At 45.7% G+C, this 13,904-nt stretch overlaps 1 long non-coding RNA gene across 1 annotated transcript in view; it reads right to left on the minus strand.

Annotated features, from left to right (window-relative positions):
• Window positions 1–13,904, minus strand: part of LOC141048785 (uncharacterized) — a 144,951-nt gene that overhangs the window by 40,044 nt on the left and 91,003 nt on the right. The gene's annotated exons all lie outside the window — the stretch shown is intronic.

A 13,904-nucleotide genomic window follows, 5' to 3' on the forward strand; every position in this document is an offset into this window, starting at 1 on the left:
CTTTTAAAATAGTTCCATGTGGCAGAAACCCAAATATATACAGGGGGTCAGAAGTAAAAAGGGCACACTGCTGCTTTATGCGTGCAGACTACGCGTTTCGACCTTACTAGGTCTTCTTCTAGGTCTTAAGTGTGAGCAGTGTTCAAGATAGTAATATACCTTGCTTCCAGGAACTTGATCCAATTACAAAATTTGACTTAATTAAAATAGGGTGTATACCCTTACACAGGGATAAAACTTTGTTAAATACAAAATATACTACATATTTAAAGCATATCGCTGCAAAGTGCCCTTATTTTTATCTAATACATTATTATTCACATCTTATATTTGTTCTTAGATATCACAAAATTTACCATATGAACAAAAAAAAACCAAAAAAAAAAAACCTGGCAGTGAGCAGAACCACTAAGGACGTCTAACTGGGTGAGCTGGCTATAATTTTTCTTGTTTGAATTAGAGAAATCAAGATCCACACAGCTCTGTCTCTCATAACCAGCAGCAGCCATGTTCTCTCTCCTCTCCACATTTACTTTCATTTCCTCCACAGCGTCCTCCCCCAAGTCCCTCCTCCTCCCTTCTTCTGTCATCTCACTGGAACAAGGATCCCTGAGAGTTGAAGTCTTCTGCCACTCAGGAGAAAAATGATTAGTGTCTGTAGGTCCCTGTTTAACAGCCACTGCAAAACTCTTCTTAGAGTGTGTAAGCTCCAGCATGCTGGTAGATGCTCTGACAGTTCTCTGTGCAGGTGTTACATTCTCCCCCTGGTGAGTCATTGAAAGTGTCCCATCACGATATGAGGACTCACCACCTGAAACATGAAGGGGGGTTAGAGCATGCTGACTAACATCAAATTTACATGCACACAAACCACCACCTGGACACATGGGAGATACCGAAAAATAGGGCCAAACAGAATTTGAATTTCCTGAGCACATGGGCCAAACAGAATTGGAATTAGAGGGTATCAGCCTAGGGACCTCAGTGGTATGTCCCATTCTATCATAGGTCAACATCATGGGGGGGCCTAACGTTCCGTTTGGGGCGAATGTGTGCCGAGGGGGCCCCCTCCTCAACCCCCGACTCTTGTCTCTCCAAAACGGGCTCCTCCTGATGGACCTCTTCATTCAACAAATGTCCTTCTTCTGGACTCTCCCCCAATTGCGGACAGAGCGCATTAGCCTCCTGACAAATGTCCTTTGTTCGTGTTTCCATTTCAGGAGTCTGATTTTTAAGGCCTGAGCCTGCGGGGCATGGGTCCTCGGTCCATCTGTAGCTCCATTGACCGTCGGTTTCCCATTCATCCCCAGTCTCGCTGTCACTTCCTCCTGAGGCAACCCAAGCTGGGGTGGTGGTTCACTCCTACGGCTTCTCCTATTGCACAAAGGAGTGGTATGACCTCCTTGAATTGGCAATGGTGGTAAAGGGATGTTCTTTCCCACAGGCAACAGATGGTGTCGATGATAGGTTTTGACAGCTCCGCCCCCTTTCTCAGGCTTTACTCTGTAGGCTGGGACACCAGGCAGCTTCTCCATCACCACATAAGGGTCAGGACACCAATGATCAGCAAGCATGTGCTTCCCAGGAAGGCCCAAAAGTTGGATAAGGACTCTATCTCCAGGCAGTAAAACTTGTTCTCGAACTCTACAGTCATAGCGAGTCTTATTGCGCCTCCCTGACTACCCAGAGGCCTGTTCTGCCAATCTGTAAGCTTTTTTCAAATCTTCTTGTAGCTGGGGCACATATTTTAAGTAGGTAGTCCCATTGAAGTTGTCAAAGGATGTCCCAAAACTGATATCCACTGGTAGCCGAGTTTCCCGTTGACTCATTTGTGGTGCAATTGTAGGCATGAACCAACTGACTCACATGCCTGCTCCAGTGTCCTTTCTTCCTGGGATCTAATGTGCCCAACATATTCAAAAGGGTACGATTGAACCTCTCAGGTTGAGGGTCCCCTTGGGGATGATAGGGGGTGGTTCTAGATTTCTTGATCCCATAGATGGTGCATAGCTCCTTGATTAGTCTACTTTCAAAATCTCTTCCTTGATCGGTATGGATGCGAGCTGGCAGCCCATAATGCACAAAGAACTTCTCCCATAGAGTTTTTGCCACAGTAATTGCCCTTTGATCTTTAGTGGGGTAAGCTTGGGCATATCGGGTGAAATGATCAGTGACCACTAACACATTACTGACATTACTTTCATCAGGCTCGATGGAGAGGAAATCAATGCACACTAGCTCAAGTGGGCCATCACTGGTAATGTTCACAAGGGGGGCGGTTCTCAAAGGCAAAGTTTTTCTCAACACACACTGGGAGCATGATTTGCTGTATTCTTCTATATCCGCTTCCATCCAAGGCCAGTAAAATCGGTCGGTCACAAGACCCATGGTCTTCTCAATGCCAAGATGTCCATGATCATCATGCAGGGACTTCATGACCATCCTCCGAAATCGGGTGGGTAACACCAGCTGTCTATGAACTCCTCCCTTCTGGCACTTTGCCTCCCGGTATAGTAGTCCATTTCTTACTACTAGCGACTCTAGCTGCCGAGTCAGCAGGACAGACTCCTCTGTTCTCAATGCATTCTTCTCGGGCCTCAAGCCCTTCTTAACCCACCATCGTACTACCCCCACCGACCGATCCTCCTGCTGCGCCATCCTAACTTGATTACGAGTCAGTTGAGGAAGAGAATCTGGGGTCACATTTGTCACTTTGCAGTACAACAACGGGAGCGCTTCACTGGATGCTCCCAAGAATTCAGCACAGCACTGCATAGGGAGGGCATTAGTTTGATGTCTATGGCACAGAGTCTTCGCCTCCGAGGCAGGGACCTCTATCCATCCTCCCTCTTCTTCCTCAATTAAGGATTCCCTAGGCAGGCGAGAAAGGGTGTCTGCATCAATGTTACTGATCCCTGGTCGATATTTTAAGCTGAAATCGTACAAAGAGAGTGCGGCAAGCCATTGGTGCCCCGTGGCATCCAATTTTGCTGTGGTTCTCACGTAGGTTAATGGATTGTTGTCAGTATGAACAACGAAATGTACCCCATAGAGGTAGTCATGCAGCTTGTCCACTACAGCCCATTTCAGAGTCAGAAACTCCAGTTTGTGAGCTGGGTAGTTGCGTTCACTAGGAGTCAATCCTCGACTAATGTAGTAAACGGGACGCAGATAGCCATCATGGTCCTGGTAGAGAACCCCTCCTAGTCCATCAAGAGAAGCATCCACATGAAACACATGTGGTTTACTGGGGTCTGCATAAGCCAACACTGGAGTTTGGGTCAAACATGACTTCAGTTTCTCAAATGCCTCATCACATACAGGTGTCCATCTTTCCCCAAAGAGTTCATTAACTCGGAAATAGACCCTTTTTCTCGACTTTGCGGAGTGGGCTGTCGTCCCGGAAGGGGGATACCCTTGGGTAAGGGCAGTCAATGGCTTCACAATCCGAGAGTACTGGGGTACAAATCTTTGGTAATAGCCACAAAATCCTAAAAAGGACCTAAGCTCCTTCAGTTTGGAGGGCTTAGGCCAGTTTACAACAGCCTCCACTTTGGCGGGATCGGTGAAAATTCCTTCTCGGCTGACTATGTGCCCCACATACTTCACAGTCATCTGGCAAATTCGGCACTTGTCAAGGGACAACTTCAACCCAGCCTCTTTCAACCGATCCAGCACCTTGAACAACCGCTGGTTGTGTTCTTCCAGAGTCTTCCCAAAAACAATAAGATCATCCAGATAAACCAGGACCTCACGTAAGTGCATGTCCCCCACCACTTTGTCCATACATCTCTGAAAAGTGGCTGGAGCACCTGTCAGTCCTTGAGGCAGTCTCTTGAACTCGAAGAACCCAATAGGGCAGATAAAAGCAGTCTTCGCTTGATCTTCTTTTGACATGGGTATCTGATAGTAACCACTCCGAAGATCTAACACGGAAAACCATTGGCTCCCTCGCAGACAATCCAAAGCTTCATCGATTCGGGGCACAGTGTACTGTTCAGGGACCGTACGTTTATTCAAGGTGCGATAATCCACACACATCTGAATATCTCCATTTTTTTCCCGCGCTATCACGATAGGGGAAGCATAGGGGCTACTAGATTCTATGATGACTCCTGTGTCCAGCATACCGCGTAAATGCCGCCTGACATCTTCGATATCCACCGGAGCCAATCTTCGGGATCTCTCTAGGAAAGGCTTTTGATCAACCGAATGCGATGCTCTACTCCTTGAGCAAGGCCCATGTCCCATTCGTCCAGAGAGAACACTGTCCCCCGCATCATCATGTCATCGATGACCAGCCTCCTGTCTTCTCCTTCCAGCTCACTTCCTTCAAAACAGGGGTCAAAGCTTTCAGGCTATAGTACCCTCTTCTCATCCTCCTTTTTCACATAGGCTTCCAAACAGACTGGGTGTATGGATAGGGTCTGCGAGTAATTTTCTCCCCCAACTTCCCGACACCACTGAGCTAATGTACGGAAGATGTTAGCATTTGTTCCCACTATGACGGGTGTTGGTCTCTCATCTGCCTCTGTCTCCGGGCAGATTAACGCTATGATGGGTATCTCTTTATCCACTCCAACAACAGTCTTTGGGAATCGTAGTGTCACGGACACGTACCCTCTGTAGGGATAGTTGTGCTCACTCAGTCCCCACACCACGAGTCCAGACAACAGTTTCAGAGGTACATTGGACAAATATCTCTTATACCATCCTTCGAAGATGATGGACACTTGAGATCCGCTATCCAGCAATACTGTACAGGGTTGACCATTGATATATGCGGAGACATGTGGGGCTGGTCCCACTAAACCTTCAGGCAGTGTGTTTGCTGAGGCACTATTGGATGGGGCGGTAGAGTAGGTCTTAGCTGATGATGGGGGCGCAGTATGGGGTTCTACTGGCCCCCCTTTCCCGTTTCCCGACTGCCTCTGAGTGTGATGGGGAAGACGTGAAGAGTTCTTTGAGCTCCACTTCTTCGGACACTGACGAGCCATATGGTCTGGACTCCCACAAACAAAGCACCCTTCTGGTTTCCTACTCTTTACTCTACAGAGGTCATCATTCTCGCTTCCTGAAACCAGGGTTTTCTTCTTGGCTACCTCCGCAGCATTCTGTTGCCGCTGCATTGTCTTGGCCTGGGCACTTAACAATTGTGTATTCTGCTCCCTCTGTTTCTCGATGACTGTCAGCAGTTCCATCTCTCAGCAGTTGGCTGCTGGCTTCAGGGCAACAGTAGTCACCCGAGGGGATGTCTTCTCTCTTTCTGCCAAAATAGCCTCTTCCTTGCGAACTTCCTTAAGCAGCTCATGAAAAGAACCAGGAATCTTCTCTCTATCACAAGACCTCATCCGCTGGGCAATTGGACCATGGGTGAGAGCTCCTCTGAGTACTTGTTCCAGACAACACTGATCAACTTCTTTAGGGCTGACTCCACCTTTAGATAGATACTATTCTATGAACCAGCTTGTCTAGTCGATAGAGATAGTCGGACATCTTCTCATCTGGCAGTTGGTAGGTGGTACGGAGTTTATAGAGAAGATCAGTAGCATCTTCAGGGGATCCAAAAGCATCTTCTAAAGCACTCATATAATCTTGATAAGTTGCTTGTGGCTTGCTCCGCCAAGCAGCCTGCACCACTTCCATAGCAGTACCCCTCAAACTTTCTACTATTCTCTGCTTCTTCACAGCATCGGTGCACTGCCACTCTTCTAAGCTCAGCAAAGTGACATCCCTCCAAGTATCATAGCCTTCTTCTCCAGCAGGGGTGGGGAGGGCATCCGAAAAAGTTCTTAGGCGACGGTAGTTCCCCTCTGGCTGCATCTTGGCAAACTGAATGACTAACTTTTCCATCGCTGTCATAAGCACATTAGCAGGGGCAGCTGTCTCTTCCTGACTGGCCCTAAATGGAGTAGAGGACGGACTTACACTAGTCTTTCTAGGCTGAGTGGTTGATCCCTGTTGCCGGGTCTCCACTTCGGACTCAATAGGCCAAGTGATCTTCCATTGTTCACCATGCTCTGGGGACACGTTTATCATGGATGGGAAATATTCTTTCCTTAAAATCTGCCCTGTTGAGATCAGGGCTATGGGTAATTGTCCCCCTTTTTCCTTCCTGCGGTCGACCACTTTAGGGTGGGCAAGTTCAGTGAGTCGGTTAACTATTTTCAGTATCTCCTCATCAGACGCATCACGGAGCTCACCACTCACTGCAAAGCTTTGTTCAGCTGCAACCTCCATCTCTTCGCAACACAAATACGCTTCTTGCCCTGTTAAAGTCTCCATAGTCTCCTGTGTTAGTTCTGAAATCTCAGCAGTGCCTCCACTGTAACACCCCTTTAGGGCTACCACTGTACCCTGGGTGTTATGGAGGGTCTCACTTCTTTTGTACGCAGTGCCTCGACCCGAATCTTGATTGGAGCTATGTCTCTGGCTGCGGAAGGACAGTTATCTTCTGCCGGGGCTGATTCGGGAAACCCCTGCCACAGCTCGGTACACACTCAGGAAGCAGGAGTAAAACAGTTTAACAGATTTATTGCTATAAAGCAGAATTGAGGTGTGTTTAAAGGAATAAACATACAATGCAATTAACTGTGCTCTATAAAAGTCATATACACATCACCGTCTAATTAAACTCCAACCCTGCAAATATAATGTGGCAAAGTCCCCCTCTTCTGTATTTACTCAGTCCAAACGTTACGGTCCAGTTGCCGTGGATGTTGGCGCGCAAAGTAACAATCGTGGGTGCACTTAGATGAATATTGATGTCAATAGTTTATGTTGCCTTGTACTCACTGTAAATAGCACTGATAGAACCACAAGTCTCATAAGGGCACTCACTGTGTCTCTAATGACCGGAGGATTCTTTGGACTCCAGCTGGGGGCTGCAGGATTTAGAACTTTATCCAATGGGAGTGCCCTCTGGATCTTTGCTCTCTCCAGCAACACAGATATCTCCGTGGGGTCCCCCACACTCTGCAACTTAGGGGAATCAAGATCCATACCGCTCTGTCTCTCATAACCAGCAGCAGCCACGTTCTCTCTCCTCTCCACATTTACTTTCATTTCCTCCACAGCGTCCTCCCCCAAGTCCCTCCTCCTCCCTTCTTCTATCATCTCACTGGAACAAGGATCCCTGGGAGTTGTAGTCTTCTGCCACTCAGGAGAAAAACGATTAGTGTCTGTAGGTCCCTGTTTAACAGCCACTGCAAAACTCTTCTTAGAGTGTGTAAGCTCCAGCATGCCGGTAGATGCTCTGACAGTTCCCTGTGCAGGTGTTACATTTGTCTCTGACTATAAAGAAGCGTTCTCATTCTGACAGAAAACAAAGTAATTTAGAGAGGTGTAAAACTTCTTTTTAGGCACATGTAATTAAGATTTATTTCCTTTGTGGAGAGAGAAAAAAAGAAAGGAGAAAGAAAGAACAGAGAGGGAGAGAGAAAGAAAGAGGGGAAAGAAATAAAAAACAGAAAGAAAGAAAGAAAGAAAGAAAGAGGGGAAAGAAAGAACAGAGAGAACGAAAAGAAAGAAAGAAGGGAAGGAAAGAAAGAACAGAAAGACAGAGCAGATAGAGAACAGAGAGAAAAAGATTAGAGAGAGAGAGGAAAGAAAGAAAAGAGAGAGAGAAAGAAAGATTCTATAAAGATACCATAGCAGCCCGACTCCCATTGTAGTGGCCACCTGAGCCTCCCGATGTAGGGCATATCATGGTTCAATAGTTTTAGCAGATCATAGGATTGCAAGAGGGTGCATTGCACGTGGCTACAGGAACAGATCATTCTGGGTTTGATGTTTGTAACCACTAAGACACATAAGTCACAACTGTGATGTGATCTGTGGTCCTAAATCAGCTGAGAGCCGCTCAGAACAAGAAAAATAAAAGTTTGGAACACTCCCATTTGACAGTCAGAATAAGCTCACTGATGGACTTTCAGTTAACTCATTCTACAGCAAGCAATAGACAGTGCAGCACAGAAGTTTTAGAAGGCGAACGGTGCAAATTCCAACATTTTTAATGACAGCCAAATGTAAAAATAGTTTTAAGCCAAAAATACATACATGTAAATAAAAATTAAAATGCATATACATGTATGTCAGTATATGGTCTGTAATCAGAGACACAACGGTCTGCACAGTATAGAGAAGATGGTAACAAAGGGTTAACAGATGGTTCGCAGGATGAAGAAGCGATGGAAGAGAGTAACACAGGACTGCAGGATCAGACTTCACAGGGCTGCTAGTCTTTCACCATGGAGACAAAGTAGATTTTTATTTGACAAAAAATAGATTTTTAGTTGAGTCTATTTTCAACGTCGCCTTGCATGGGTCTGAACGTTGCTGTGCACATGACCATACAGGAGCTGAGCGCTTCTGCACAGTGTTGGCAACTATCACAGTGAAGTCTCAGGAAATTTTTTTTTTGAGGCTACAACTTCAAAAGCAAAAAAGTAAAATAATTGAGACAACTGGTACAAGTTTTAGCTGCAATATAAATGTTTATTTACTAACAACACTATGATTGTAGAGGGAGAAGGGAGATTGATGCAGCACCCAGGTATCAGCCCGGCCTCAGTGCACTTCCAGCCTAATTTACATACAGTTTAAAAGATGTTTTTTTTCTATGAAGAATAATTTCCTTGGGTAAGAAATGTCTCCTGGACCTTATAGTGCAACACCTCACACAGCAATGTATCTAGTTTCCTATATCCAAAGGCGCGGACAGGTTGTGCTGTATCAGTTATGGTATAAGACACCGCAGTGGTACTTATATGGAATTGCAGTGTATGTCTCTTTAACTAGAGTCCTGCATCATTGCTGTGATGGTGTGATATGTTATGTGGGTATCATTTTGTGTCTATTTATATTTTACGGATTTCCATAGTGTTCTCTTGTTACCCTGTATCATTCCGTGTATTCCCCATATTGTCTAGACTGCCTCAATTACCTTCTGTCATGATCCAGGTTGGATCTGACAGAGTAAATGCACAAAGTAACCTTTTTTTTCCCTTGGCTGTGTGCCAAAGGTGGTTTTGCCCCCGGTGGCCATTAGGGTCATTGCACTGTGGTGAATACATTTGTAGTTTTCCCCCCGATGGCCATTGGGGTCATCGCACTTTGGTTACCTTAGTTTGTGCACTTAATTATGTAACAGGTGTGATAGCTCTATAAGAGAGTATCAGGTGTGTCAATCACTGTTGGTGATAAAGTATTCATTTGCAAGCAAGCCTGGGTGAAGGATGGAGCTAAAGTAGAGTCTCGGGCAGCTCAGTGAGATCTCTGGAGTGTCAGCTATGGTGTCTGCAAGGAGTGCTGGCATGGCATGGTGGAGTCACAGCTATGGTGTCAGCAAAGAGTTTGTGCATGGATTGGTGGAATGGCAGCTATGGTGTAGAGCTGCACTCAAAATGCTGGATGTTGTTGCTGAGGGCTGGACTCAAGCATGCTGGACTTTTTGGCAGAAAAGCTGGACTCATTTGCGGGACTCTGTTTCTGGACAGCTGCACGCAGGTGTGGACTTTGTTTGCTCCAAGGCTGCACTATGGTGCTGAGAAGATCTGTTTCTGGACAGTGCACCCAGATGTTGGACATGGTGGAGGAAAAGATGCATGCAGGTGGTGGGCTCTGTTGCTAGGAGCATAAGCAACAGAGCAAAGCTAAGTGGTGCTCCCCTGTTTTGTCACTTTTCCTTGTGTGTGTTTAGTGCAGTGGTGGGATTAGTTTCCACATCGACCAATTCCCTAGTGAGGGTTTAGGTGCAGGGCGAGTCAGGGTTTTGAGGTTCCTGATCATCGCCCGGTGCGGAACCGGCCTAGGGAACGCTAGGAGTGTAGAGACACTGACTCAGGGGAGTGCAGGAGGTCTCCACGTACCCATTCCCTATCGCAGGGCCACCATTGTTATTGTTACCCTGGTTTTCCCCATTCCCTTTGTCTTATTGTTTTAGCTACTGGCCTGCGGGCCGCGTCACATAGGACAATTACATGTGCCACGTCTTGTTGTATCAGTTACCGGCCTGCTGCCCGTGTCACTCAGGACGGGGTCACGTGATACCTTCCAAAAGTCTGATAATTGAATTAGCTCACTTACTGTCTGCAGCCTGACTGTATCTATGCCTCCTGATGAACCCCCTGTAGTGCCTTAAACCCCAGGGCACCTTTGTCAGGTCTGGGAGGCCTGAAAACTGCCCCAACCTGTCTGACTACCCCTGGACATAAGGAGGGGGCTGGGGAGGACAGGAGCTGTTCAAGTCAGACCCTGTGTGGTGATGACCGTGTGAAGACAGCACGTCAGAGAGGAGAGAAAGCATATCGACCCATTTTATCCTCTGTCTGCTGGATTATTGGACTCTCATCTCCTTGGACATTCATCCTGTTACTGAACTGCATTCGTGTTCTGGACTATTGTATCTTCAGTGTGGTTGATTGTTTATGGATCTTTTAGTTTTGCCTATAATAAAGGTCTTGGGATTGTTCACACTTCCCTCGCTCTGTTGATTGTGTGGTATCGGAGAAGGACCCCGTGACAATTGCCTTAAAGAAGTTCTCCGCATTGGACAATCCCTTTTTGTTAGATGGATTAGTAGCTGATCACAGAAGAGATCGTATTGCTCGAATCTTCAGCGATCTTTTGCAATATGCGAAAGGATCGATTTTCCTGCAGTGCCACCACTGGTGAAATTAACACTGTTCTTGAAATCAATAGTCTCTCAGTATAATGCATGAATGTGTTGGGTCCTTTGGGGCAGAAGACTCTGTGAGGTCTCTTTTGAGGTTCTACTAATAGATGAGGGTTCTGAATGAGGAATCACTCCTCTACTATCACAGAATTTACCTTATAGGGTGTAGAAACTACTGTCACTGTCATGTGGCATATCGTAACTGCAGTCCACCAGTTATCTGGGAGGCACTACCACCTGAAACAGCCCAGCCTCAGATGTTGTAATAATGCCCCTTTGGCCATAATTAATGTGCTTGGGTGCCCAAACACTTTTCTTTCCTCAGCAGCTTTCAACTTGATCTTGAGCCATGGCGACTTTGATGGATGAGTAGTCTGTAAGAAGATCAATCTTCTGCAGCCTAGAAAGGTCAACCAGGGTCTTTCCGCTGTTCTCTTGATTGTATCAAGCCATAAGGTTGCTGGTCTTCTTCTTCGTCTTTTTCCTTCTATTCTCACCATGATGTCCTTCTCTAGTGATTGCACTCTTCGTATGATGCGTCCATAATTCATAATTTGGTGCTCCTTGCTTCGAATGACATGTCTGGCCTGATTTGTTCCAAGATTGATTTGTGTGTTCTTCTTGATATCCATGTTATTGATAACATCCTTCTCCAGCACCACATTTTTAAGGTGTGGATTCTTCTCTGGGTAATACTGGGTAATACTGTGGGGCTGGTTAGATGATTACTTTAGTTTTAGAAGTGGCTTCACGAAACCTTCATGGCCATTTAGGCAGGAAGCAAATTGAGAATGGGCAAGAATTTAGGCACTGCCATGTTATGAGGAGCACATGATTAATGCCCGAGACCCATGATTATTGTGCCTGTGGCCGGACTTTGTTGGGGCGAAGAGCCACCAGATAATTGGAAGAAGGTAATTACCATATGGTCCATAACCCTGATGATTTAAGTTGATTTTGGCCTCAGACCCCAAACTTTTGGGAACCTCAATGGGATATTAGTAATGCTGGAATATGGCACTATAACCCAGAGTTATCATTTTGGGAGGCTCATGGGATTTTGAGGTTCCCTTTAAGGTGTAAGAAGGCGTCTATGCGCATACTGATATAACTGAGAATAAATATAGCAAAATAAGCAGAATCTATGAGGATGCAGAACTGTCTGAAGACTTGGATCTGAAGGAACATCCTCCTGGGATGCTGTGACACAGTCAGATCTCACACTGCTATTCCCCTCACATCTTTTTAGCTTTAAGTGGCAACTTTAAAAGTCACAGCAGCTTTTCTCCGGAGGCCTCCCGGACTCAAAGTCCATTTTTCTCCGTGTTGCCAAATGGACAAAGTAACGTTCCCCTTAATGCTGCGGAATATATATGTTTATCTTAGTTTTGCAGATTCTTCCTCAGAAGAGACATTTTCTGGATCCTCTTATAAGAGGCATTTTTTTTATCCTCAGATTAAGATGACAGAATATATATATATATATATAAAAAGAAAGTATTCCTAAATCACATCTATCTTGAAGAAGATTGTGTCACCGGGCGGTGAGGGCCGAGACGCTGGGGAGAGACGCTCTATCTCAGACATAAGATCTTCTTATTTCCTTGTGCGATTTGCTTGTCAGGTGACATCAGACTATAACACGTTCGGCGTGGGCTCAGCATTAAAGCCCCCATATTACTGAGCTACTGTTGCTTTGTCACAGCTGCGGAGCGAGATTCTCTTCTACCTTAAACAATCCGGATTAATTCTAATGCGATAGATCACAGCGCCTCGAATCATCCATTAAGAGGCGTTAATTGCTTTTAGCACTCATAAGCTGAGAACATTCATCCTATGTGGGTGTTAGTATAGGGGTCTGTGTGCCTGAGATGGATCATATGGATCCACAATCTGGAGGATATGGACAGGAATTGATGCTTCAGATTTCATCAGGTCAACATTTACCTCCTTGATTTTATCAGGTAACGTTTAGGTTATGTAAACCTTCAAGAAGAGTTCTCTTCCAACTTTCTAAAAAGCCTCAATTAAAAATGTTTTATCATTTTTCTGCTGCTGAGTTGACTGTAAATCCTTTATCTATCTGAGTGATGTGCAAAAATGTTACAAATCCTAAAGAGTTCCTGCTCCTACTCCTGACGCTCTATGCGCTCCTTTCCCCTTTCTTAGTCTTCTATCTATCTATAGATCTGTCTATCGATCGATCTACCTATCTGTCTGTGGAAGAAACGGATGAAAAAACGGATCCGTCAAAAATCAGAAGAAACGGATGAAAAAACGGATCCGTCAAAAATCAGAAGAAACGGATGAAAAAACGGATCCGTTGCATCAGTTATTCACAATCTGCGACGGATCCGTCGATCCGCCAAAAAACTGATATGTGAAAGCAGCCTTACTTGACCAAAGTGCCATCCAGCGTACTCATCTTCATCGTTCTCCAACTGCCGTCCAGCCTTTACAATCGCCGTTTTTATGGTTAGATCTCCTCATTACATCGACATCATCATTCCATGTTGCGTTCCATCTGCTCCTCCGGGCCAAGGGCCTTCTGGATCCATCTCACAGATGAGACACAACACTTCTGCTGTGAGCTCGCTAATATCAGGGATCTGCAGTGGTACTGTAGAGGAAATGCAAGCGCCATTCACACCACATGAAAGGGACTTGCACATTCTCAACTTCTGTCTATTGGCAGAGTGGCCCTAAGAGAGAAGGGGCCCATCTTCTCTAAGAGGTGGATGGTATCTGTGAAGGACTTCCAATTCCCAATGAACTTCATTATTAGCAGAGAAGAGGAATTGTGCCAAATATCATGGAAGGGGCACAATGGAGGAAAAAACACTGTCCCTTCCATCCAGGGTGGCAATTGCAGCGCCGTTATGAGAGCCCACTTTGATAGTTGCTATGGATGCCCCTCTTCTATGCATCACAGGGCGGACACTGACAGAAATGCAAGAAATGTGTCTGGGCTCCATTCCTTTTATGGCGACAAAGCTACTAAGGGACTGTGTTATACATAATAAGTACGTATACTGTATGGTAAGGGACTGTGTTATACATAATAAGTACGTACACTATATACTAAGGGACTGTGTTAGACATAGTAAGTACACTATATACTAAGGGACTGTGTTAGACTTAATAAGCGATAATGTCTTCCTCCACGTCCCCCTGTTCCTAAGGCCATTATAAGTCTGCCTTCCTCCCATCCCAATCCCCCACACCCCTC

The sequence above is a fragment of the Dendrobates tinctorius genome, unplaced genomic scaffold (assembly GCF_039654945.1).
Source record: "Dendrobates tinctorius isolate UK_male_01 unplaced genomic scaffold, ASM3965494v1 ptg000138l, whole genome shotgun sequence".
Lineage (NCBI taxonomy): Eukaryota > Metazoa > Chordata > Amphibia > Anura > Dendrobatidae > Dendrobates > Dendrobates tinctorius.